This window comes from Hermetia illucens, chromosome 6 (assembly GCF_905115235.1).
Source record: "Hermetia illucens chromosome 6, iHerIll2.2.curated.20191125, whole genome shotgun sequence".
Lineage (NCBI taxonomy): Eukaryota > Metazoa > Arthropoda > Insecta > Diptera > Stratiomyidae > Hermetia > Hermetia illucens.
In genome coordinates this window covers 40,611,730-40,639,607 of record NC_051854.1, presented here as the reverse complement: position 1 = coordinate 40,639,607, position 27,878 = coordinate 40,611,730, and positions in this window count along the sequence as shown.

Sequence of the window (27,878 nt, the reverse complement as noted above, 5' to 3'; positions counted from 1 at the left end):
CAAGTGAGATTCCTCGGCCACTTCATTTCCCCTGACGGAATACAGCTCGACCCAGGCAAGGTGCAAGAGATGTCAAGCTTCCCGCGTCTGAAAACCGTGAAGGATTTGCGGCGGTTCTGGGGCATGTTAAACTTCTATCGTCGTTTCCTGCCCAAGGCCGCCCAACACCAGTCCGTTTTGTACTTGTTTGACTCCTGAACAAAGGGCACACGAGAGATTGTCTGGTCTGAAGAGGCTGTCCGCGCGTTTGATAAATCCCGACAACAACTGGCTGATACTACACTCTCGGCATTTCCTCGCGAAAATGCACCCCTAACCATTTTTGTTGATGCTTCTGGCATCGCAGTAGGTGCTGCTCTTCACCAAAAGGTGAATCAAGTCTGGCAGCCATTGCGCTTATTTTCCAGAGAGTTAAACCCTGCTCAACGGAACTACAGCACCTACGATTGAGAACTGCTCGCCTTGTACTTGAGCACTAAGTATTTGCGCTTCTTTCTAGAAGGCAAGCCGTATTCACGGACCATAAGCCTCTCACAAAATATATGGTTGCAACTAACACTTGGGTTCTTAGCAAGAAAAATTGCGAACTCTTGGCCGCGTTCGAGAGAAGAATCCTCCAAAGAATTTTTGGCCCCCGACATAAGGATGGACGATTCCGTAGCCTACATTACGACGAAATCTATGAGCGATACCATGACCGTCAGGTTCTGGATAAAATCCGGCTCAATAGATAATAATCCGTATGGATGAGGATGATCCCACCCGGAAAGTCTATAAGGGCGATATCTGTGGTAGAAAAAGAAGACAAGGCAGACCCTGCCTAAGATGGAGCGATGGCGTGAGTCAGTACGCCAGACAGCTTTTAGGAATATCGAATTGGTGGACTACGGCGCAAAACCGGGATGTCTGGAGTTCCTTATTAAGACAGGCCTACACCGGATACCGGTTGTTGCGCCGTTGATGATGATGGTGATGATGATATAGTAGAATTCAATATCCCAGTAAATCCGAGGCGGGTTGTCCTAGTAATATATGAAGCATAAAAGTCGGAAACTCCTTAGGAGAATTGGTATACATTACCTGAAACTAATAGCGAAGCTCATGGTCGTACTTTTTTCTCGGAACAGACGAAATGTCGCACCAAAATTACATAGTACAGAATTGTTCTGAAAGTGTGTATACTTCTCGAAAAGTCTTGTCACTTTACCACGAGTTGACAGCAATATAAATACATACAGAAGTTTGGTTGGACCACTGAACTGGACCAAATCATTCATTTATATTATTTCTTCATGTTTCGACGAAAGTATTTGAAAAAACATCTTCCACCAGTTAACAGCTGCTGAATATTCATACATATTTCCTGTCTATGGTGGTGGTCTTTGTTTATTTTTATTAATTTTGCATTGAAATCAGAATTTAAGAAATATTGCAGCCTTCTTGCTAGGTTTTCTAAAGAAATTGAAAATTATGAAACAAATTGCAATGGCAGCTTATATTTGCCAATTTTCTCCACAGCGACGAGAAAAAAAAGCCCAAAATATTAAATATCAATTTAAATGTCTGTGCCTGAGCAACCATGACAAACGATGAAACAGAAAAAAAATATTTTATTTATTGAATGTTGTTCTCATCGCGAATTATCATCCATGCGTAAAAATCAGACGCTGGATATCAAGGTCGTTTACAGTTTTATCTCAGTATTTCTAGGAAAAAATAATTACATTGCACCGTATAAATTCCAGACGCTTAATGTTATTCTAGGACTTTGATACCGCCATGTATCTGCATAAATCAATGTGGGGAGTTGAAATGTTAAGCGTCATGAATTTTAGTTTATAAACGTCAAAATTCAACGAGATTTATTTCATTTTCACGCTGAGAGAGTTCTGTGTTTATGCATATTTCTTTTAAGAATGTTATTAATAAAATGAGAGAAAAATCTGTTATTTACTGAGGAATCGAGATGGATTGGATAACTAAACAGGACGTATTAAAACTACCTACCTAAAATTTTAAGCATTCCACATTTATGAGGTGCAATATAAAAAAAATTCTTGTGTCTCCAAATTTTGATTTAAGCTTCAAGTGAGTTTTCCACTTTTTTCCCAAGCAAACTTGGCATGGGTAGGGTTGACAACCCAACCCGGACAAAAACTTTGTTACAAAGCCACAATAGGAGTCTCGCACTGGACTGATAACACAACGACCAACCTGACACGTTTACGTAACGATTTGTGTATTTTCTCATGTAGACCCCCGGACAAGGCGAAAATAAATTTCGACCGGTCCGTCTCCCAAATGCGAACATCTCCTCAGACACCTGTAGGGTCACAATTCAAAAGCCCAACAGAAATCGGTGGCTATGTCCTAACCAGGAAAGAGCGAAGGGCTTCGAGGAGCCTGTCAAGATCCCCAATCCAGTCTCCCACGATTAAACAGCAAAAGGTTTCTGGAATTCTACCAGCCACGACCCAACTCAAAGCTTTCCCTGAGGTTACCCAGTCTTAGGACCTAAGGAAAACCTTTTCATCGATGGAAAAGCAAAATATGGTTGGAGATGGAGATGGAGCAAGCAACCCTAGTGTACAGGTACAGCGAGAACGCTCAATATAAAGCGTACACAGTATGTGTGGAGAGAAGCAACCCCACAACATATATAGACAAAATTAACGGACAGGCAAGAATTGAGGTTTCCAATCCCCTCAATTTCCATAAACTTACGAGGCGTCTTAAGCTCAAAGACCTACGAGGATAAAAGTTTATTGAAAATCGGCGTCCTGCGCGAACAACTTGGCATCCGACAATCGCTTGGTCACATTAGGGCTAAAAGCATACATTTCCTTGAGAGATATCCATAGATTTGGGATTATTAAAGGTATCCCCACGGATTTCACAGAAGATGAAATACTACAGGATATTAACTCTCCGCTTAAAGTGGCGAAAGTGCAAAGGCTGAATTTCAGATCTAAGGAAAACAAAGATGTCTTCCTTCCATCTCGAACAGTCAAATTAACCTTCGTTGGCTCTGAGATCCCCAACCATATCTCAATCGGTAGCGTGAGGGTAGAGGTTGACCATTACTTGAACAGACCGAGGCAATGTGTTGCTTGTGGTAGATTAGGCCACATTGCCACTAACTGCAAAGCGAAAGTGAGTAGATGTTTAAATTGCAGTGGTCCTAAAGATCAGTGCGATGGCAACTCTTGCGGAAAAAATGTGCTCTATATGGTAAGTCAGACCATGACGCCAGAGACAGGAATTGCACCATCTGGGTCGAACATTTGACGATCATCAAGACGGCAGTAATAAAAAATATCTCCATGAGGGAAGCTACCAAAGAAGTGAAAAATTATTATGACTTAGTGGACTGCGATGTTGACTGTGACGTCTTCCCCGTGACTGTGGTGTCTTCCCTCCGCTTGAGAAAAGAGCAAGTCCGAACAACTGGACAAGGAATCCTCAAGATGAGTTCAACAGAACCATCAGACGGAGTAAAAAAATCAGTTCTACTGTCAAATCAAATCCACGCCCGAACACCAGAACACCCGACTATCAAGAACCACTTACGCCAAACCATCCTATTTTCGAACACCCAACGTACACGGTTGTATCCGAGTATCAGAAAGAATTGTCGCAATCCTTAAACTCATGAGAGATGCTGCTCTTCAAAGATAAAAGATCCATCTTTGGCAGAAGACATACAAAAAATCAAAAAACAGTCTGATAAACTCAACATCACGAGCGACTTAACGTTAGTAGAAATTGCAAATGGTCAACATCCTACAATATAACATTCAAAGTCTAGCTAACAATAACTCTGAAATTGAATACTTTGCTAATACTCACGGCTATGACATACTATCCCTACAGGAAATTTTCACTTTTAACTTATTCCATCATTCTCGTTACCTAAAAGGTTTCAACCTTATGTACAAATTCAGAGAGGATGGCTATGGTGGAGGTGCCCTTGCGTTTCGCAAAGACATAAATGCCAGGCCAATAACCTATGATACCGACATGGACATCATTATCGCTAAGACCCTGAACCTTACTTCAAACATCACCATTGCCTCCATATACATGCCCCACATACAACTACGACTATTTTCAAAGTAGAACTGGACAAGCTATTTCAATTTCTGAGCAATACCCTAAACACAATAATAACGGGCGACTCAAATGCTAGGTCATTTATACTCGGGGATTCCATCGAGAATAGTTAAGGGAGGCATCTCTCAAACACAATATGCAGATCAGACTTTAGACCACTCCACAACGGTTTACTAACCTTTGTGGACCGGGTAACAAATGGCAAAACAAGAGAATCTGCCCCAGACGTCACCCTCACTAATTCCAATACTATATCCTGGTCCTGAAACGCACTGGTACAACCGATTTCTAAGAGCAGGCATAAACCAATAACCATTCACAGTAACTCCATTGTAATTCAACAGAAATACAAAATAGGCCTCTTGCATCTAAAAACCGCCTTGCAGTCCATCCCTCCCACGGAGAGTTTGAACGATCTGACATCGGAAATCCAAAATAAAATTAAAGAGTCGACATTCAAAATCCGCAAGGGCTCCTCCCATAAACCATGGTGGAAGAGTGATCTGGAACCACTATTTGTAGAGAAAAGGCAAGCTCTGAGAGCCTACCACAGTAATGCCAATCATACCAACTTCATGTCTTTCTCGGTTGCAAACAAGAAATGTTTACAAGCTCTGAAGGCGACTAAGAAAAAAGCCTGGGATGAGATTTGGGAAGAACTCAGTGTTGAAAAAGACACTAAGGTATTTTGGAAAAGCATAAAAAATTTTAAAAATTTTCAAGAGGAAGAAACCAACAACCGGAGTTGGGACTCTGAAAATGACCAGAAATACCTAGACTTTCTAAGCTCAAGCTACAACAACCCGACTCCAAATAAATTTACATCCCACTTACTGTCACCATCGCTGCAACAAAATTTTACTCCTGAAGAATTCGCTCTGGTCCTCAACAAACGGAAAAAGAACTCCGCACCGGGTAACGATCAAATTATGTACACGTACATCCAGTGGCTAAACCCATCGGTCAAATCTGCTCTGTTAACCTTCATTAATGAAACTTGGCTAAATCTAAACCTTCCACAGGAGTGGTCTGTTATTAAGATAGTTCCCATACCCAAAATAAACAAAGACCTGTCAGACTTTAAAAACTTCAGACCCATATCTCTGATTGATATTTTCGCCAAAATCCTCAACACACTTATTAAAAATAGACTAAACCATTTCATTCAAGGGCACAAAATTCTCCCTCCCAACAGCCATGCCTATTAGAGCGGATTATCCACTGTGACATGTCTAAACGACATCCTTCTCTCAATCTCCATAGCCAAAGCAAACAAGCTTCAGGCGTAAGCAGTAGTTCTTGATGTATCCAAAGCATATGAAAGCGTAGATCTAAAAACCTTTGAATATAAAATGATCTTACATAAAATACCAACCGAAATCACTATTTGGATCTCAAGGTTCCTGGCTAACAATAAACTAATCCTGGGTGATGCGAAGGTGGAAATTACCAATGGTATACCCCAAGGATGTGTCTTAAGCCCCACACTATTCATCATTTACACGGCCTCACTTCATAAACCAGTCGACCCCAACAAAGAAATCTACCAATATGCTGACGATTTTTTCATATTAGCCACTGACAAATAAATTTTGGAAACGGAAGCCTCCATTAAAGCCCAAGCAGTAGCCCCCATTGACGAATGCAAAAGCCTAAATTTTCATATAAATCCGGACAAATCAAAATGCATTATCCTTAAAAGAGAGCAGTACACTACACCCCTTGAACCTTGGCAATATCAGCATACAGCGAGTCAAAAAGAAGAAGAAGAACCTTCCTAGGCAAGACAATTAACTCATCCTTAGTACTAAAAGGTCAAACAATTGACACCATCACTAAGGCTAAAAAAGCTGCTAGAGTCATCAATTTCTCTACTGGGCATTCTTGGGGTCTTCCTCCTGAAAATAGTATCAAACTGTTCAGAGTGCTAATACGACCCATCCTAGATTACGCCGCTGCCACATCTGTAATAGCTCCCAAATACCTAAATAACAAAATCACCTCAATAGCGACCACAATCCTAAAAAGATGCCTAGGGCTTACCAAAACTGCTTCTCACTTGTCCACCTTTGCTCTGGCAAATGAACTGCCGGCCGGCAAATGACATCGCCTTCATTGACCAGAACTACATCCAACTGGGCAAATGCTTCTTATAAGCACCGCCCCCTTGCGTTAGTCTCTTTGCTGCTCCACTCGATAGCCCACGCATTATAGTCACCGGCTATCATCTTTGGACCTCGTCCCCTTGCGTAGTGAACAAAATCGTCTAACAGGTCTTCAAACTCAGGCAGTGTAAGGCTCGGTGGGGCGTCAGAGCTATATACGAATATACCGCTTATTTTTGCCCGCACGAAGACCCCAGCCGCCTAACCCATGCTATATTGTATAGCTTGACGACCGCACGCCCATATCGCGGCTTCGCCAGTCGAATCTGTGACCCATACACCACCGTAAACATTTCTGTACGGTTTACTAATGATACCAATCTCCATCGCGGATTCGTAAATGGTCTGCACAAGCAAATCTTGTGCGACCCCGCCATGATTGAGGTTTGGGTAGGTAGGTAGGTATCAGTGGCCGCTCCGAGGAGCTCAATTAGCGCTTTGGTGCGCCGTTTTGATGCCACAAACTCCTAAGACCGTGACTGTTGTTATAGGAACAGGGAAGCAGAGTCCAGCTGGCTCGGATCTTTAGAGCCAGCCCGTAGCATTCACGAAGGAAAGCAGCTCTCCGACCCTGTAACTAGAAATCTCACTGAGGTCCCCAAAGAATGGTTTACCCAGTGTCCGCAGCCTGACTCGAGCCAGAGCCGGGCAATCGCAGAGAAAGTGCATGAGGGTTTCCCTTCCTTCTCCGCAGCTTCGGTAATGCGAGTTGTAGGGTAAGCCGAGCCTAGCGGCATGGTCCCCTATGGGCCAGTGCCCCGTGCAGACCGCCGTAATCTTGAATGCATTTGCACGCGTCTGGCACAGGAGCTCTCGTGATCGGGCTATGTTATAAGCGGGCCAAATTCTCCTTGATTTGGCACAGCTTGTAAGCCTTCGCCATCTCAGGCCCGCGGCTGCTAGGTAGTGCGAGTAGACTCGGCCCCCGACAGCCGCCAGCGGAACACCGACTGTGTTCCCCGAGGGACTGCCAAGAGTAGAGCCTTGCCTGGCCAATCCGTCAACCCGCTCATTCCCCTCTATGTTCCTATGCCCGGGAACTCAGAGGAGAGTGATTTTGAGCGTGCCACCCAGATGGTTGAGCGTGTCTCTGCACTGCTCCACCAACCGGGAAGATGTCGTCGTTGAGTACAAGGCCTTGATGGCCGCTTGGCTGTCGGTCAGAATGGCTATGTTACGCTTGGGGCTCGAATCACGCTCCAGCCATCGACAGACTTCCAATATCGCCAGTACTTCCGCCTGGAATACACTGGTGAAACCTGGGAGACCATACGACTTGGATACACCGTGTGTATTCGAGAAAACCCCCGCGCCGACTCCATAGGCCATCTTTGATCCGTCCGTAAAGAATACCGTGTCATAGTCTTGTAACACGCCGCCGGTCTTCCACTTTGCCCTGGTTGGAAGGTCTACAGCAAAGTTTCTCGTGAAGTTCAGCTTGCGTGTGACATAGTCCATGGGGGATGCCCAGATTTCTTGAGATATTTAATCTAGAATGTTACTGTGGCCGTAGGACTTCGCTGCCCAGCATCCGGACTCACGTAGTCTGACGGCACTGCACGCTGCAACATATTTGATGTGGAGGTCAAGGGTGAGGAGATGCAGGAGTACATTGAGAGCATCTGCCGGGCAGGACTGCAGAGCCCCCGTAGCACCTGCACACGCGGTTCTTTGAATCCTATTAAGCTTCGTTCTATTGTATTTCTTCTTCAAAGCCTGCCACCATATAATAGATCCGTACGTCAGGATCGGACGCACTACAGCGGTGTACATCCAGAGAACCATCCTCGGCCGGAGACCCCATTTCTTGGCAAAGGTTCTCTTACAGGCATAGAAGGCTATACAGGCCTTCTTAACCCCCAGTTCTATGTTCAACCTCCAATTTAGCTTAGGATCCAGGATTATACCCAGATACTTCACATTAGAGGAAAGAACCAATCTTTGTTCATTCAGCCGTGGTGGATGGAATTCAGGTATCCTTATCTTGGTGGTGAATAGCATCAGTTGCGTTTTGGTTGGGTTTATGCTGAGTCCGCATCTTGCGACCCACAGGCTCACCTTTCGCAACGCTCCTTCCATGATGTCGCTCATAATGGACAGAAACATCCCTGATACTAATATCACCAAGTCGTCGGCATACGCCACCACCTTCACCCCGCTGCTGTCCAATGTACGTAAAATTTTGTCCATTACTATTAACCAGAGCACCGGTGAGATAGCACCACCCTGGGGCGTGCCTCTGTTCACAGCTCTGGTCAAGTGGTTGCCTTCCAGATCGGACTGGATTATCCTGGTACTCAGCATGGATATAATCCAATGCGTGAGATACCCCTCCAATCCAATACCGGTCAAGGCTTCCTTGATGGCGTTGGTACTGACGTTGTTGAAAGCTCCTTCTATATCCAAGAAGGCAGCAAGGGTATACTGCTTATACTGCAGCGACCGCTCAACCGTGCCAATTACCTCGTGGTGGGCGGTTTCTGTGGATTTTCCTTTGAGGTAGGCATACTGGGACTTAGAGAAAGGCGTTCTCTCCATAATCGTCCTTAAGTGAATGTCCAGGACGCGTTCTAGGGTCTTCAGTACGAAAGAGGTCAGGCTGATTGGCCGAAAGTCCTTCGCGGACCCATGACCCCGCCTGCCCGCTTTCGGTATGAAAACCACCCGTGCGCGCCTCCAGGACTACGGTACGTATCCTAAAGTGATGCAGCTCCGGTAAATCTCAACAAGCCACGGCACAATCCTTTCCTGCTGCTTCTGTAGCATGACTGGCATTATGCCATCTGGGCCTGGAGATTTGTATGCGGAGAAGCTGTTTATAGCCCAGCCGATCCTATCCCCGGTAATTACCGATTCGATAGTCTCGCACAGTTGGGGTTGCCGCAAACCCTCCAAGCGAGGTTCTGACTCACAGTCCTCCCCCCGGGAAGGAAAGTGCGTTTGCACCAGCAGCTCCAAGGTTTCACTAGAAGATTCCGTCCAGGAGCCTTCCGACTTTTTAAGGAAGGATGGACTCTTATGTTCCTTGGACAGAATCTTATTGAGCCTCGCGGATTCACTAGTGCTTTCAATGTTCTGACAATAGTCTAGCCAAGACCGCCTCTTGGCGGTCCTGATGGCCGACTTGTACTTCTTTAGGCAGTCCTTGTATGGCTGCCAGTATTTTTGCCTGTAGCAGATGTTGAAGATTTCTCTGGTCAGCTTCCTGAGACTAGAGAGATCTTCGTTCCACCACGGTGGCAGGGTCTTTTTGCTGTACTTAGCAGGGCACGAGACTTTGAAGGCGGTATCAAAAGCCTTCTCCAGAGCCCCGACCTTTGACTCCAGTTCGTCTGTCGTGCCAATCCTACCATTTTGCGCACCGGAGAGTTTGTTCTTAATTACCTGACCAAACTTTCTCCAGTCGATCCTCCTGGGGTCTCAAAGGGCTTGGAGACCTCTGCGGCGAGATCTAGACTGAAGAGTATCTAACTGTGGTCACAAAAGGATCTCTGGTCAGACACTCTCCAGTCCTCCACCCTAAGAATCTCGTTGTCGGTTATTAGGGTGATATCAAGGACCTCCTCCCAACCGTCACAGTTCCCCGAGCAGGGGAAATGAAAGGTTGGTGTACTGCCCCTGTTACACACCGATAGATTTGAAGTAATAATAAAATCAAAGAAGAGGTTTACGGATGACGAAAGTGTCTACTGGGCTCCCGGAAGTAGAGAGTTTGGGGGGCTTAGCAGACCGACGATTCGGTTTATAGGAGGACCGCTTTAAACGTATGCTGTGGCTTTAGAATGAATGATTGTCAGCACCAAGGTGTTGACGCAAAGAACGCTTGGCAACATAGGCTATAATCTGGGTTCACCTAACAGTCCTCTTTGTACTAGTTTCACAGAGGAAAGGAAGATTGGGGAAGTGCTCGCGTGCGAAGAGAACTGGAATGCAGTTAACCACATGGTGGGGTGGATTCAATCCAAATTAAGGGTGTTGGAGGAGGCGAGAAAGTCGCGGTTGCGAATGCAACCGATGGGCGAAAGAAGAGGCCATGTTAACTCCACAATGCTATGTCCCCCACCGGATTCTGCGGGGAGAGGACAGGAGTTAGGGGCGGGTTTTAATGGGTAAAAATCTCACAGGCTGAGACATATCTATGCATGTACTAATGACTTTTGAAGATTTCCACCTCCCGAGAAAAAATACAGGCATTGAATCGTTTCTAATAAGATTTTATTTTATTAGAAGAGTCGTGAAGTTTCCATTAATTTTTTTCTGATCCTTCCGGTTTAGTGGTAAAATCTGAGTCCTTTTGATAAGTTTCGCTTAAACAAAATGCAATGAATGAAACAAACCCACTTGGAAAAAGCTAATGGGAAGAATCTTATAAAATCTACAGCAATCCCATCCCCTTTCAAAGGAGGCAATTTCAGGATAAATAATTATTTCAGAGTCAATGTTCCAGTGTCTGCTATGCAAATGGATATGCACACATATTGGCCCATTTGAGTTTGAATTTGAATATTTGTTTATTGAAGGCGGTGACGACTTCCAACCATAAGGTCAAAGGTGAAGTTCAAGGCGGTTAACATCTGTTCATTCCTTGGCAATGTTGTGGTTGCCTAAGTGGGCAATCAGGAACGGAAAGGTAACCGATTAGCAATTCCGTGTGGCATTGCGTAGGCTTTCAAGTGGCAAGCCAATAAGCCCCAATGGTTTCTTTATTTAGCTTTAACTGCCTTAGTTTTCTTAAAGAGGTGACAAACGTCGATACTACTCAAGTAGTAAGTTGGATGGTAGACAGAGACATCCCCGCCCGTATATTTCGAACCGTGGCCTAGAGTCCACGGGAAATGTTCCATTTATAGTGGAGGACACCCTCGTCTTGTTCTTAACTTGTGTAAACAATGATTCCATCTTGGCATGTAACCTTGCTTGCAGACCTATTTGGATCCGATGCAGGATTTCCGAGTCCATACTTTCTTAAGTAATAAACTTTCCGGGCGCAGCCTTTCCAGTAAAACTAGGAACATTTGAGAACAGGATGCCAACAATAGAGTCGCATTGTATTCACTTTCAAGTGAATTTTTTGGCTTTTATCCAGTTGACCGACAATTCCGTGCAATGGAGGAAATCGTCGAGATGTTTTCTGAGGAGGTATTGTTCTGTTGCGGTGAAATAGAAAGTAGAAATATTTTATATAATAAACGTATCAAGTGCACGGAAATCGATTCAAAACACGAGAATCACTTGAGTGTTGTTATCAAACGGAAACCTACACTTGTTTTGAATTTCTGGAAACGAAAAAGTTGATTTGCCAATATGAATGCTGCCATGAAACTTAACCATTTCTTTGTCGCATTCCAGCAGCAAATTGATCTTATTCAGAGATGTTTATTGGCTCCTAGTTTACAGATTAGGGGCTTTGATTCTACCATATAAGTTTAGGCAAGTATCTGCAAAATTGACTTTAGATACTAGTGCATGTGTGTGGGGAAGGAGAAGCTATAGCCCTTTGAGCACTCAGGCCGTGGTAGCCCATTATACTTGATTCTCCCGTCTAGTTAGTTTAGTTAACTGGGGGGAGCCGCAGCTCCGAGCACTCAGGCCATTATTAGGCCCATTGTACTATCCCCGTAACTTGCCTATTCAATGGCATTCCGCCTACACTCTTCGCAGCCTTTAGCGAATCTTAGAACATTCTCCAGAGGCAGAGAGTGTGCAGGTTCTTCATTGAAGAAAACCTTGCTAAGGTGTCTTCGTCTGAGTTCTGAGGATGCCGGACAGCTGCATAAAAACTGCAGGACCGTCTCCTCCTCCTCCTCCTTACATTGGCTACACGTAGCCGAAACCACTACCCCAATCTTCCATATGGTAGTTTAAGGAGCAGTGCCCCGCCATAAGTCCTACTAGGATTTTCATATCCCACTTCTAAGGGACAACAAAAATGCCGCTCTAGTGGCCCTAGGCTCTTTCACAAGGATTTTCACTTGCCGGCAAGAGTCCAAATTTCTCCACTCGGTTGCGTGAATCCTTGCAATTTCACCCTTCAGAGTAGACTTGACAGTAGATGGTCGGATTCCAAGAGCTGGTTCTGGGCCCACCATTGTGGATCTAGACCCTCGGCGAGCCAGTCTGTCAGCCTCCTCATTACCAGCGATGTTAGAGTTCTCCGACACCCACATTAGGAATGTTTCGTTCAGTCGGCCAAGTTTCAGCAGCACCTAATGACAACTCCCCACCAACTGGCTTGATAATGTTGTTGCCATTTAGTGTTGATAATGCCGCCCGACTGTCGGAACAGATTCGAATAGTGCGACCCTTCCATCTCCGCCTGGAATATGGTCGTCATTTTTCCGAGGCATCTTCTATAATCGGATTCTCCGACAATACCCCTGCGCTCGATCCATCCTCCATGACTGACCCGTCGGTGAAGATTATTAGGTCTGTAATCTGAAAAGACTCATGGCCAATTGCCGACCATTCAGATTCCAGTCTCTCGGTTGAGGGCTGCATGCACCTGTTGGCCCCGAGATTAGATTTTGGATGCTGCCTGGGAAGTGTACTTCAAGCAACTGGTTTGCCGTTTCTTCGTCGCTTTCTGCGTACTTCCCATTCTGTAAACGTAAATAACCCAGTTTCTGGCTACGTTCTTTGACCAGAATCTGCTTCAACTTTGAGGTTGCCTCAAGAGAGTTAGTCTCTTCGCAAAGGCGTCTTCAAGATGATCGTTTAGCCGATCCAATGCTTTTCTTTAGAACCTTCTGTGCCTCTTTATAGCGATTCCAGCTAGTGCCTGATTCACCCTTCAGAGCACGATTAAGGAGGATCCTTGTCGTTCTCCTCTGTTTTGCGAAATCCGAGTTCCACCATGGTGTTTTACTCTTCTTTGGCATCTTGAGTGGACAGCTTTCTTCGAAAGCTTCTTTCATGCTAGTTGTGATCATCTGGGTTGTGTTTTCAATTCCAGCAATGGATTTGATGCGCTTCCCAGGGATCGTGACTCGGGCGCTCCATTTTATTTGATACATCACCCAATCTGTCTTCCTCGGATTCCGAAATGGAGTGGGTGGAGGTGGATCCATGCCCATAACGAAATCAATGCGTCTGTGATCCGAGAGTGTGATATCGTTTGATACACTCTCCGACCAGAGCCGCGATGTCAGGGGATGCCACCGTGATGTCGATGACCTCTCGCCTGACCACGTTGAAGAAAGTGAGTTCATTACCCACATTTAGGACCTGCAAATGGGTTCCTACTATAATAGATACTCCAGTAGTGTCGAGCCTCTTGCATTGATGTTCGAACTTCCCCAGCATATGTGATGAGCATTGACATCACATCCTGCTATTACCCCCATGCCTCTACGTTTGGCATATTGGATAGCTCTGATGAATGTTTCACTGGGAACGTCTTCTGCGTCGTAGGGAAAATATGCAGAGCACCATAGTATCTCTTTATCTCCCTGTTGACTTTTTATGATTAGCTTAGCCATCACATAGGTCGTCAACCAAGTTAGCCTGAAAGTCTTTGGAGACTACCATGCAGGAGCGGGGTCGATCGCTTCCATTGGAATACAATAGGTGAGCATGTTGGAAGTTTAGGCCCCTGACTACCCCACCAACAACACACGGCTCTTGTATGAGGTATATAAATGTCTTGCAGCTATTGATCCGACCACTGATAAGTGCAGTCGCTGCTTTACAATGCTACAAATTTATTTGGGAAATGTGGCACCTCATCTACGTTGCAGATGAATACGCTGAGGGCTGCATGTCCCCTTCAATGGTTTTAGGAGCCGACACTAATAACGTGATGGTCCCCAGCCCATAGTAGAGCGGGCAGCCTGATTTTTCCCGAGCTTTCTTAACATAAGGTTCGGGAACGCCGATAGTGAGACAAGTTCCCGGTCTATCGGCTCTCTTCCCTGTTCTGCTGCCTAGCAGCAACCAGGTGGAAGTGTTAAGGTTGTTCTGTACACCAAGTTGTTCCAGAACCCCAACACCATTTCGCTCTTCTTCTGGAAGCCAGAGAAAGCACTTTTTGATCGACGGAAGCTCAGAGACCCTTTTCAAGGTTAGTCGCGCACCCTCCCACACAATTAAGGGAGGAGCAGTACTGCCTGAGCCACTCGTTCGTGTCTTCGTCGGCAAAGTTTAGCCCTAACATTTTACGGTATACACTTACCGACTCAAAGCAAAGCTTAATGCCTTGCGCAGACGCAGTCCTTACAGCTAGGAGGAGTTTTCTCCTAAGCTGTTCGCACTGCTCAGTATCGTAGCCGGATAGATTAGAGTCGTCATACAAAACCCATCCATCGGCTTCGATAGCCTTGGCTGCAAATGAAGGCCTAGCCGTTGCCGGCCGAGCCCTCTTTGCTGCCTTTTGTGTCGAAGAGTTAGAATCGTCCGAGGACCGCTGCCGCTTTGGTTTTTCCTTAGCCGCCCATGTCCCGAACGCTCCTTTCGCCTCAACCTTGGCACAGCTCTTGGGTTGTGCGTTGCCCGGAGGCGGTTTGCCCGAAGGCGGTTTGCCCGGAGGCGGTTTGCCCGAAGGCGATTTGCCCGAAGACGGTTAGCTGTCCGTGGACAAGTGCTTACCCATGGGAAAGAACTTAGCCTCAGCAGGTGGCGCCGATATAAGCCTGGGGTGCGGAGTGCTGACAGCAGGGGCCTGTTTCGGCTCGTGCGTTGAGGACTGGGTCCCAATTGGATTGGTTCCCACTTAAATAAGTGGGGAATCTGAGTCTGGAGTCAGGTTCTCCATCGATGAGCCAGGGTTGCCCCTTCACTCGGGGTTGGATCGTCACGATCGAAGTTTAACTGTGTTTTCATAATAGGTTTATGTTTTTGTTTTTTTTTTGTTTTTTCATAGTTTACTGCCATGGCCTCAATTTTTCCGGGGAAAGTAAGGCGATCTCGGCAGAGCCCCTTTTTGCCGAGACAAGGCTAGTTGAAACTGGGGGTCGCATGGTACCCAGAGTTCACCGTTTACGGCCACATCTTAACCCCTGTGACCATTCAACCCTCGGCACGATAGTCACACCTTGGCTTGGGGTTTTGATTACCGCTTGGCTTCAAGTGTCACCTCCGGTTTCCTGGAGGATCTTCCTTACTGAGCTCCCTCACCACGACAAGGTAGGTAATCCTCGAGAGAAGGTAGGTTCCCGTCTAACGAAATATCCCGGAGTAGTCAATGTATCGCAGCATTTCCGTTAGTGGATGTGATGCTACCCGTCGCAATTGGAGAACATCGGCGTTAACGATCTGATGTCAGATGCGTCCATAGGCGGTGCATTCAAATAGATAATGCTCCGTAGATTCCCTTTCCTCATGACAGGAGGGACTCGTGTCATCTTGAATAATTCCTATTTTGAACATACGCCCAGCTAGTGAATTACGGCTTGTCAGAATGCCTACAATCCTCCTGCAAGTCCTCCTGCTTTTCGACAGGATATACTTTGCGGTATGCATGTTTCGTTCTGACAGGACAAGTTTGGTGTGTTTAGGAGCATTTAGGCTCTGCCACCTGCCATTGTACGAAGCTTGCTCCAACTTTTGAAGACAGCCTTAGTCAATGCTACTTACACTCCGATTGCTCGTTCCAGTCCTGGCATGGGGTAGATTGGTTCCTCTTTTGCTAAAGCATCCGAGATTTCTACACCGCAGTGACCAGGTACAGAGAGTAGTTCCACCATATTGAATCTTAAGACGGAGGTCAAATGGTTCCTGCATTCCTGAACGATTTTTGAGGTGATCAAAGGACTACACAAGTACGTTGCCTAAAACCCTCCTGCTTTACCTAGGCTTGGGACCAGCATGCTATGTTAATAGCATGGCGGAGTTGGTAGTCGCTACTACTGTCAACGATGAATGGTTGAGCTTGAAAAGGTTTTACCTTTCCCAATTGTCCCAGCCACCCGGGAGACATAGTCAGAATTGGCTCGTTCGTCACCTACTTTACTTCCCAAGAAGAAGTTAAATTTGCAATCATCCGGTCCAACAATAAACAAGTCGGGAATCCGGGATCAGGACACTTCAGGTATGAAAAGCTTTGTGTATCTCTTTAATAAAGACATTTGAGTGTGCATTTATCCTATTAGAACCTAGCACGTAATATATGCATATGGTATGTGACAATATCCACTTTCGGGTGATATTGACATTCAAAGTCTTGAATTTGCAAAGAAGTGATAACTTTGAACTATTATAACTTTGTTAGTAACAGTGTGATTTCCACCAAACTTGGTCCATATTATAGTCTACATAGCTGCGAAATTTCGTGGGGCTAGGATCAACTTAAGGAGGCTCTGCAGCCAACTATTGAAAATTATAGTAATAGATTATTACTAACTTTATTTCAGCAGATATCGTTGGGAAGGTATTTTGGAGCCTAGCCGCCATGTAGTGGCAGTCTCTTAATTTTTTTTCAGATTTTTCTGTGGGGCAGTTTCTGTAAATGGATACGTTGGAAGAATGATTAATTTCGACCCCTCGCACTCCCCACCTTTCCAACAAATGTCGAAACTAGAACCAACTTCGGACAGTATAATACTAACTGAGACCTTTCGTTTGATACCCCACACGACTATATGAAATGAAAAACAATTTTAAACCCCCCCTTTGCATGTATCAAGAGCCCGCCTGCAGACTCTACGTAAATTTATGTCATTCGCTGTATAGATGGGATTTCATAGTTCCCATCTTCCTACCAAATTTCGTTCGCATCGGTTTAGCCGTTTTGGAGAAAAGTGCGTGTGACAGACAGACAGTGAATCGATTTTAATAAAGTTTTATTTTACACAAAACCTTAAAAATCATCGAGTCTTGACAGCACCTCGAAATTCACCTTTTGGAAGTGTGTGCTCACCATCGGTGAACGTTTCGCTATCTTCTTCAACAATGCCTGAATAACGGCCACTTCCCTGTATCCTGGAAATCAGCTCTCCTAATACCTATTCCCAAGAAGGGGCGCCCTGGTGGTCTCAAAAATATGAGGCCTATCTCTCTACAATACTGAAAATTTTTTCGAAAATATCCTACTAATTCGTTTCAACAGGCACTACTCCTGTTTCATTCTACGTAACTATTACGACTTCGAAAACTTCACATTCACCGAACAGGCAATCTTTTACATGTAAGACTACATCTTCAATCACCTGGAAAATAGGTAATGCACCGTAGTCTGTGCCTTAGAACTTAAAAGAGCATTCGATTCAGTCTGGAAAGAGGGCTTGCTTTTCAAGCTAATCCAGACTAACTGCCCCTGCCCTTATTTAGAATACTTGTAGACTTCATCTCCAACAGAACTTATCATGTGCCCCTTGACGGATTTCGTTCCATCGACTTCCCCGTAGACTCAGCAGTTCCTCAGACCTCCATCCTAAGCCCCACATTTTTTAATATATTTCTCCACGATATTCCTATGCCCCCCCCCTAAACTTCTCCACAACGCTAACAGCAGCCCAAGCTGCTCCACGCCTGCCCTTTCTCCCCAATAACAATAGTTCTCTCGCATCAGGAGGGATCCTTTTCGCGGACGACATGATCCTGTATGCGAGTGGTTCCAGACCCACACTAGCCTCTCTATCTCAAACACTTAACCTATAGAGTCATTGCTTATTTCACCCAGTGGGCCCTCACCGTTAATTCGCATAAGTCTGATGATATTTGTTTCAGAAACCCCAGCGAGAAGTATCACTGGCGCACAGTGAGAAAGTAAAAACCTACAACTACGCATTGCCAATCACACTCTCAAGCCAAAACCAAACATTAAATACCTGCAAATCTCTCTCAGCAATAAACTTAAATCCAACCACTACGTCAAATCATCTACAACCAAGACTTTTAAGGCCTCAGCTACCTTAAAAAAACCCCTCCTCCCGGGCCCTGTTTCCTGCTACTAAAACCCTTTTACACAAAACGCTAATTCGACCAAACCTGATCTACGGTTTCCGAGCATGATCTCACCCAACGTAGCCGAAGCTATCCAACGCTTCGAAAGAATGATCTTCAGGAAATGCACGGCCAAATACAGAAAGCTGAACCTAAAATTCCACGAAAATTCTGTCTTGTACGCCTTCTCCGGGGTATGTCTCATAGTTCTGAATATGATCAAGAAGCGGCTGTCCCACCGTAATCCACTGATAAAAAATCTTGCAACGTGTAACGTTCCGTTGAGCGAGTGGAGGTGCTACCTGTCGATTAGGGGAAGCGTGATCCGCTCATTTTATCAGAGCTCTTTCCTCCGGGCAGTCAAATCTCGCGCAGGTGTCAATCACCTGTTAATTATATATTACCGAGTCTAGATTAAGCCAGTCAACATCAATTAGCCTGTATAAGATGAGATCTCTGTAACCGTGAACTCCTCCCCTGAATTAAAGTCACCCCTTCTACCAATTTGACTCCCCAACCTAAGTTTCCCCAATCCCACAATCTTCTTCATCCCTCTCGCCTTTGGTCACTTTCCTTGAACAAAGTTGCCGACGAAATCCGCCCAACCTTTCACAAGAGAGAAAGGTGTGTTCAGCGTCGTCCGCCATTCTATTACAGAACACACGATCAGGAGATCGCGCTTTCGCAATCCTGTGCAGCTAAGATTGAAAACCTCCATGCCCGCTTAGAAGTTGGGTAAGGAATTTACTCTCGTTTTACGTTGGTATCTGCCTCGGGGACTAAATCCCACAGTATTCTTAAGACACGGATTGTTTTGTGACCACAATGAGAACCATGCTGTGACAAGCTACAATGGTACCAGTATATACCGAGTACATGGCTCAGCATTCATACTGGTGAATGTAAGACCTACCTAAATCTCTATCGAACTAAGGAGTACGGCACCCATGTTGAAATGTAACACCACGTTGAGGCCTGAAGGAGTCTGTTCGCTTGAACGTCCACAACCCCAATGAAGCTCACATTAGGGGGGCCAATCATCCTGAATTATGTGAATTCAGGGGCTATCGTGGTTCCCAAAGTACCAGTATATCCCTGGTAAGGTTTTGTTATCTATTGTCACTTCAGATAAGTCCCCGTGCAGACTCGGGTCTGATCGCCCTATTTAGACCTTTGGAGCATTCGCCTACTCCATCACGGTCGGCAAACCATGTGATGCAGTGTCTCCCGGTGAGAAAGTGGTGAGGCGATTTAGTTTTGGTTCGGCCGACAGGTTGCCGCTCCGCCTTTCTCGCCGCCACCTCTGAGCACCTGGGTAAGAAAGTGATTAACCTCACCGTGCGTTCGGTTCATAGGGCAGAACGGACTGCATTGCTCCCACAAGAAGACGACGTTCAGTAGATATAGGGCCTCAACATTCGCCATTAGCCGACTCAAGGGCGAGACTGCAGCTGCAGCCCTATCCACTACTGCTTTAATTGGCTCGAAAAAGCTCATCTTCTAGTCGAGGTATTTAACCGCTGGTTTTGAATAAAAATTCCCCAATTAATATGGAACGCAAGGTCGGGATTCTCTTTCTAGTCAAGATGACGTTGCATCAATATGCCAAGTCTACTTTGCGCCTATTCAACAGTGCGCCTGGAAACAAGTGCCGCAATGTTGTCTTCATAACCGACCAGGTGCAACTCTTCGGGCGTATCGAGTCTCAACAGACTATCGTAGGAAGCGTTCCAGAGGTCCAGCCCTAGGATGGATCCCTGTGCTACTCCCGACGTGATCTCCATCCTGCTCTGACTAGCATCTCATAAAGCAGGGAGCGCTCTTTCAGATAACTCCTCAATATCAAAATCCGTAAGAGATAGCTCGGCACAATCCGTCAATACAGGGGGTTGTGTGCCTCAGCTCCACCGTGGTTCTCCCTGCTCTGAACACGAACCGCCTTGGAGATAAGTCTCCGGCGGCACGGATTGCTTCAGCGAGTCATACCGTCTTCCAGCGATAAGTAAAAATATCCTCCTTCAGGCAGGATTGAACGCCCCGAGCAGCAAGTCTGGCCGTTAGCGGAACACCAGTTTGCAAACTTCAGCCGGGAGACCATCAGGACCTGGTTCCTTCTTGTTTTTCATGGTGAGAACCGCTTCTTCGAGCTCTCTCATTGTAAAAAGAAGGTAATCCTCGACATTTTCCGCGCTATTGACATCATTTTGTACGGGATATCTTGAAAGTAAAGTCTATACAATGCGGTACTTAGTATGTAGGGCTTCCGCAATGCCCCAATTTTCCGGGTGACAAGCTTATAGTCAAGTCCCAACTGGTCCTCATTCACCTCGTTGACAAGGTTCTGCCAGCCGCGAGCTCTGCTTTCATTTATCGTGCTACGGAGTCTCCTTTTTGCTGATCTATATACTGCCTAGGGAACCTCCGGGGCACGGAGGCCTCACACGCTGTCGTTATTAGGTCTACCACTGAGTTTACGGCAGTGTCAGCTGCAACACTACCACGCCTCAAAGCGCTCTCCAACGTGACTCTGTCTCTTCCAAGAGCTTCGAAGAGCTTCCCGATGTTCACCCTCGCCATATTCCACACGCAATGGGAACATCGGGTTGGTGCACGCCAGCAAAAAACATCAACCACTTCCAACGCGGTGGTGGCCGAGAAGTCTTCCAGGACATGTCACCCGTCCACCGATGGCACCAGAGATTCCGACGCAAAAGTGATGTTAGGGATGCTTCCTTCCCAGTCTGGGCACCGCCACGTTGTCTTGGACCCGGTGTTTAAACCTACTAGCCCAGTTTTCGCCGCCATTTTCAGAATCCGTTTGCCTCTGGAGTATGGCTGAAGCATGCCCCATTCAAGGACCCTAGCACTAAAATCACCGCCTACCAGGATTTGCCCCTCCGTACCCCAAACAGCGCCCTCCAGAGTATCAAGCCAGCGCCGAAAATCCGGCATTGTCTCATTCGAAGTCAGGTAGACGCTAAAAAAATGTTATCCCTAAACACCGAATTCAGATAAAGCCATTCTGTCGGCCTTTGGTAAGAACACGAATTCGAACATCATCCCGAACCCAGGTGGCAGCGGTTCCCGATAAAATGCCATGAATCCGGGTCCCTGTTCTAGTATTGCTCGCTGATTAGCACTAGATCAGTCTTTACCTTTGCAGGGAACTGCGCCAGCAGCTGGTGAGCGGTTGCCCTCGGGTGCATGTTAATTTGTAGAATGCCGATCATGCTATTCGCATGCGATTTCTGCAGAGAATGCAACCTTCGCTTCTATTGCAGGTTTTCGCTTGGTGACTTACCTGACCGCAACTGCGGTATACTGTCCTCCTGTCCGGTCCCTTGCAAGTTGCAGACGGGTGTCTGTAGTCCAGACATCTGTAGCACTTGATGGGGGTTGTCTGCATTCGTAACTTGCATTCCACCCATCTTGTTTTGATTTTCCTACTGCTAAAGAGTTTCCTCGTTTATTGTTCGGGGACTTTTTGGCCTCGAGCATTTACAGAGGTGAAACCTATCTGGGCATTGGCTACATCTGGATATTTACGCTTTATGGCCACTTCGACTTTTTCTGTGAGGCATCCAAGGTCTCGGATTTCTAGAGAGCACATGACCTCTAGACTAGCAACAAGAGTCTTCGCCCCCAGTAACCCCTTGACCATGTCTCCCACTACATGTTCGAGCAAGATGTTTTCGAAGCCTTCCTCGCTATTAAGATCACTTGTCAATATTTGGGAAGCCAGTTCAGGAGAGGCGTCTTAAAAACCGCATCTCAGGTCAAGAAAGCGGACCTTACAATGGGCGTCAATAGCAGTTCGTTTATCGGAATCACTTCCACTAGACTTTCTTGAGTACAAAAGCACAACGCCGTAATAGGGAAAGAAATATTCTCCAGACAATGCTCACTTCGCTTAGGCCTAGAATTTCCAGGTTATATGGCTGGAATTCTTAGTCAACTTGGAGAGAGCGAGCATTGTGGGGACCTTCAATGCCATTGTCGAGATGTGATCATGCATTTCAGAAACCAAGGAGCCTTTGGTCAGTCCCTATCTGATGCATTGTTAATGTTTCAGTGGTAATTTGCCGATTAAATTCCACTTTTACTTTGGCCCTTCTTGCCTCAGTCTCGTAGTCCTCTAAATCAACCATTCGTCTAACACTTATGGAGCTTTAATGAGGCAAATGCTGTTGGCCAGAGCAAAGGAAAAGTTCATCAAAGGACATTGTCGTATTACCATCACGAAAGCCATTCATTTCTTGTATAACCTCCATTTTCTTCATTAAGGGCCGTGGAACATCACACAAAGTAAATAGTAAAACCACAACCAAGGACAAGATTCGAACCCGGAGCGCGAGATTGAGATAGAGATTAAGATAGGTAAATCAAGTGCAGATAATGTAATCAGAATGATTATGCTTTGAAAAGGATACAATTAATGATTTTAGAGAGACAAAGGATGTTTATTGTTACCGATGAAATAAGTATGCATGTCTAGATATTGTTCCTTATTCGGGTCTTTTACGTAGATACAATTCGGCGATAATTTTGTGAATCGAAAAGAGCATTTAATTGCACAATACTATCGGAATGATGAGCATAAAGTATTTCATTTGAAATTCTCCGAATAGTCTTTCCAGGGCTCTACAATTAGAACGAAATGTCTTTATTCATAAAATTTGATAAGCTTTGCTTATAAATCATGCCCGGCATGATTTATTATGGTCTGACAGAATTTCTGTTCAACCTGTTACAGTGCTGGAACCATTTGTCTTTTTGAAGCTTTTCGAAACATTTATCTTTTATGTGTTATGACTTCATTCGCGTGTAGTCATTGAGTTCATTACCACGATTACGAAGGATTATTTATTGCCGAATCACCAATGTTTTCAGATAATGGTAAAAGCGAATTTACGTATTTACGTGATAAAGAAAAGTTAGTGGAACTTATCTATTTTTAGAGGGCTACTCATTCAGTATATTCTACTTTGATTAACGATGATCTCTTAGGCATTATAATTTAAAGCAATTTTCATTCTACCTTTAACATTTAAACATTCCGACAGTCAGACGGACAGACAGATAGGCAAGAAAGGTGATGATGTACATAAATTTCATTTTCTACGTGACCTTTTGCTATCTTTCGCTTAGCTTCACTATTTCCCATTCGTAGAAAGATCTTTCTATATTAGCGAAAACTGAACACGGTGTTGATTTACCGCATCATCCCAATTCACGGAGTTTTGAAGAGAGTGAAACCGAGAATGAAAGTCTGGCTTCGCAAGGTCAGGCAAGTATGCTAAGTGAGCCAGGACATCCCATCCAGGTTCCAAAAATTGTTTACAGGTCACGAAAGATTCAACTTCTTTACGGTTGACGAGCTGCTAGCATGACTGAGTTAGAGATGCGTTGAACTGTCCGGGAATACTCTTGAATTGGTCGATGGATTCCTTTATTTATTATTCTGTTAAGGGAAAGTCGCACCGCGTCCTTGAAGAACTATTGTGCCCCTTTTACTGGTTATAGTGTACCTGTTGATCATAGTATCTCAAGCTGGCCTGTAACCGTTAGGAACTTTAGTATGTTCCCCACTTCCAGAAGTTTCAGCTTTGCATCTGGTATTAAGTGTTCTCCCAGATGTATCGACCTACTTTGCACAAGTGCCGGACACTGTCCCAGGACGTGCATAGAGGTTTCGTCCTCCTCCTCACAGAACCTACAGGCAATGTCCGTAGATATCCCTAGCTTCCCTAGGTGGTAGTTCAGCCGACAATGACCAGTGAGAATTCCCACTATGATTCGAAGGTTCTTTTTGGTGAGGTTTAAGCAATCCTTTGTGCGCATGGGTTCGTATCCCCCAATTAGCACCCTGGACTGCTCCATCCCTGGTAGGCCCGCCCAATATAGTTCCCTCAACCGTTTCTCTTCGTTCCTTAGATTCATAGCCATGAAACCGTTTCCGATTCCGCAGAAGGGTTCTGGCCCGTGTAGAGGCATCCCTGCTCCCTTCTTGGCTAGTTCATCCGCTGCCTCATTGCCTTCCAGCCCAGCATGGCCTGGAACCCAAAGTATCCAGACCTTGTTGGACGAGCCGAGTGTATTCAGTCTCTCAAGGCATTGCCATACCAGTTTAGAGTTCACCTGGTTGGACCTAAGTGCCTTGATCGCTGCTTGGCTATCGGTGAGAATAGCTATGTTCTGCCCCCTGTAGTTCCTTTGTAGATTAAAGGAGGCACATTTGTCTATGGCGTAAATTTCCGCCTGGAATATGCGAGTGTACCTGCCCATTGGCTCAAAGTACATTTTCCTTGGACCAATGACATCGGCACCCGCTCCCTCTGCTGTGAGGGATCCGTCAGTGTACCAAGTAATCAGTTGCTGGTTTAAGCCGTACGTCGCAGTAACGCTCTCCCAGTTTGCCTTGTTACTCCAACGTGTTTCAAACTTCTTATCGAAGTGAAACCTCGTTGTCATGTTGTCCCTCGGTATCAGTAATTCGGGATACCGCCTAGAAAGGATATCAATCTTCCTTCGATTTAGGCAGCTCCCTGCCTCACTCATACTACCGGCCATCTTGAATATTGATCTCCTTGCCTGCATCTGTATGTGCAGATGGAGAGGGGTTAATCCCAGAAGGACCTCCAGGGATGCCGTTGGGCATGTCCTCATTGCCCCACTGATACACACGCAAGCCAGCCTTTGGAACTTATGTAATTCCCTGGCTTGTATGCTGAGTTGGGTTCTTTCTGCCCAGATTACCGCTCCATAGGTAATCATTGGTCTTACTATTGCAGTATATATCCAAAGTAGTATCTTCGGGCTGCAACCCCATTTTTTTCCTGATATGGATCTGCAAGTCATCAGAGCCCTCGTGGGTTTCCGACAAGTGTTTCCGACATGTGTCTTCCAGAGTAATTTTTGGTCTAGCGTGATTCCCAAATATTTGACCTCTGTTTCTCGTTTCACCTCCATATCATGTAATGTTATGGCTTTCAGGTGATCCAGCTTACGCCTCTTAGTGAATGGTACTATGGTGGTTTTGGTTGGGTTGATCCGCAGTCCCACCTTCCTGCACCAGGCACTAGTAACCCTTAATCCAGTTTGGATTCTATCACATAGGGTATCTTCATATTTGCTCCTACAGATTAGAACAACATCGTCCGCGTAGCCCTGGACTTGTATTCCAATATTACTTAACACGTCCAGGAGTTCATCCACTACCATACTCCACATCAGCGGCGATAGTACTCCGCCCTGTGGACAGCCTTGAGTGGTGTTCATGATAATAGAATTTGTACCTGTTTGTACCTCTATTTGTCTGCTTTCTAGCATTTTGCCCATCCAGAGTGCTAGGGTGTTTCCCACTCCTTTGCGGCTCAGGGCATCCTGTATCTCTGTGTGCGATGTGTTGTCGAATGCTCCTTCGATATCCAAAAACGCGCACAGCGCAATTTCTTTTGTTTGTATGGCGTCCCGTTGTACCTCTGTCAGCTGATACAGAGCAGTTTCAGTTGACCTTCCTGCCCAGTAAGCGTGTTGACAGTGATGTAAGGGATTACGCTTTAGAACGTTGGTTCTAATATAGTTGTCTATGACCTTCTCCACCGTTTTGAGTACGAACGATGTTAGGCAGATTGGTCTGAAAGATTTAGGGTGAAAAGGATCCTTTTTACCCGCCTTCGGAATAAAGACCACTTTTGCCCGTCTCCATGCCCTTGGTATGTCTCCCAGTGCTATGCTTCCCCTTACCACCCTCAGAAGAGACTCTAAGATAATTCCTAGGCCTCTCTGGATAAGTGCTGGGAAAATGCCATCTGCTCCGGGAGATTTCATTGGTTGAAAAGTTCCCACTGCCCATCTTAGCCTAGCTTCTGAGCATACCTCTTTTGCTAGTTTCCAGCTCTCTTTCCTTCCCCTTTTATTCGTTGTTGGGGTGTCAGGCAGATTATTGTCGCCTGCCGTCGAGGGGTAGGACTCCGGGAAATGAGTTCTGAGAAGCAGGTGTACCCTGTCCTCCTCATTCTCGGTGAATGTCCCATCTTCCTTTTTCAAGCAGACAGAGGATATTCCCCCGTCTTTGGCTACAGCCTTGTACAGCCTGGTTGCTTCTGTGATCTGTTCAATCCCTTCACAGAATTCCCTAAAGCTGTTCCGTTTCGCTTCCCTGATGGCGTTGCTATACGCAGTCAGTGCATTTTTATACCTCCGCCAGTCCCCGGTTCGTTTTTCCCGGTTAAAGAGTTTTCGTACCTCCGTTCTCATTCTGGCTAAGTTCCTGCTCCACCATGGTACATCCCTTGATGACTTGACTGTCTTGGCCGGACAACTGGCCTCATATGCGTCAATGACGATTGTGTTGAGGTCTTCCACCACCGTTTCTAATTCTAATTCGCTCCTGATGTCACCGCCCCTTTGAAGGTGGGCAATGTTGTTGCTCAGGTGCATTGTGTAGGATTCCCAATCCGTTCTCTTGGGATTCCTTATTATTCTTTTTATTTTGGAATTACCCTCAATGTCGAATCTGATTATCCTGTGATCAGACATTGAGGGTTCATCCGACACCTTCCAATTCCTGACCATCCCATTCATTAGGGTATTTCCTAGAGTTATATCTAGTACCTCTTGTCTGGTGCTGGTCACAAATGTTGGAGTGTTCCCTACGTTGTATATTTCTAACTTATTATTAAGAATAAATTCGAGAAGGTACTCACCTCTACGATTAGTGTCAATGCTTCCCCACACTTCGTGGTGGGCGTTGGCATCGCAGCCGAGAAGAAGTGGTAACGCCCTCTCCTCGCAATACTCCGTCAGCTTTGCGACTTGTTCCGGTGGAGCCCGGCTCTCGTCTCCTGGAAAGTATCCCGATGCTACAACTACTTCTCGAGTGCTCCTCCCGGCTTCCAATGAGACTTGGATAGCCACAAGGTCCCCGGTTAAGAACTCTGAAAGATATATGTATTTTAAATTACGTTTGAGAATTATGCAAGCTCTTGGTTTTTCACAAGAGGAGTTCCAAATTACCTGCATGTCTCCTCCTTGCAGACCGCGAATCTGCCCCCGGTACACCCAGGGCTCCTGAGCCAGCACTATTCCAATGTTCTCCTTGGAATTTGCCCTTGCAATCACTGCAGATGCAGCTCTCGCATGGTGGAGGTTTATCTGGGCTATCCTAGTGCTGGCCATTGGCTCCGTTATTGTTTGGAGCTCTTCTCCACTGTCGGAGTGTCACCCTCCTCCTCCGACATGGCGCTTTCCTGCGCGTCGCTGTCCACCCCGAGCCCTAGGAGTCCTAGGTCTAGGTCGTCCAGCTTCTGCTCTTCACTGGACAGCAGGTCTATTTCCCTGGTTGATCCCGTTCTTTCCGCCTCTATGGCTTCCGCGACTTCGTCAGGGACATCGGTAAGTTTTCCACCCGATGCCTCCTCCGAGGTCTCTTTCCTTGGCTTTTCCTTGTGCACATGCACGGGTATGTTGCCAAATCGGTAGTTGATATGACAACTCCGACGTTTAATTGCCTCTAGGGATCGGTCATCTACCCCGATCGTGAGGAGTTTACCCTTTCCCTCCACTTTGCTTCTGAAGACTCTCCATAGTCGAGTATGGAGATCTTCGTTCTGAGCAATTAGGAGTCTCATAAGGTCTTCTGTTACTATTGCCGCGGACTTTGGGAGAAAAACTGTCACCATGTGGGCTCCTGGTATATCATCTCCAGCACATGTTGACAGT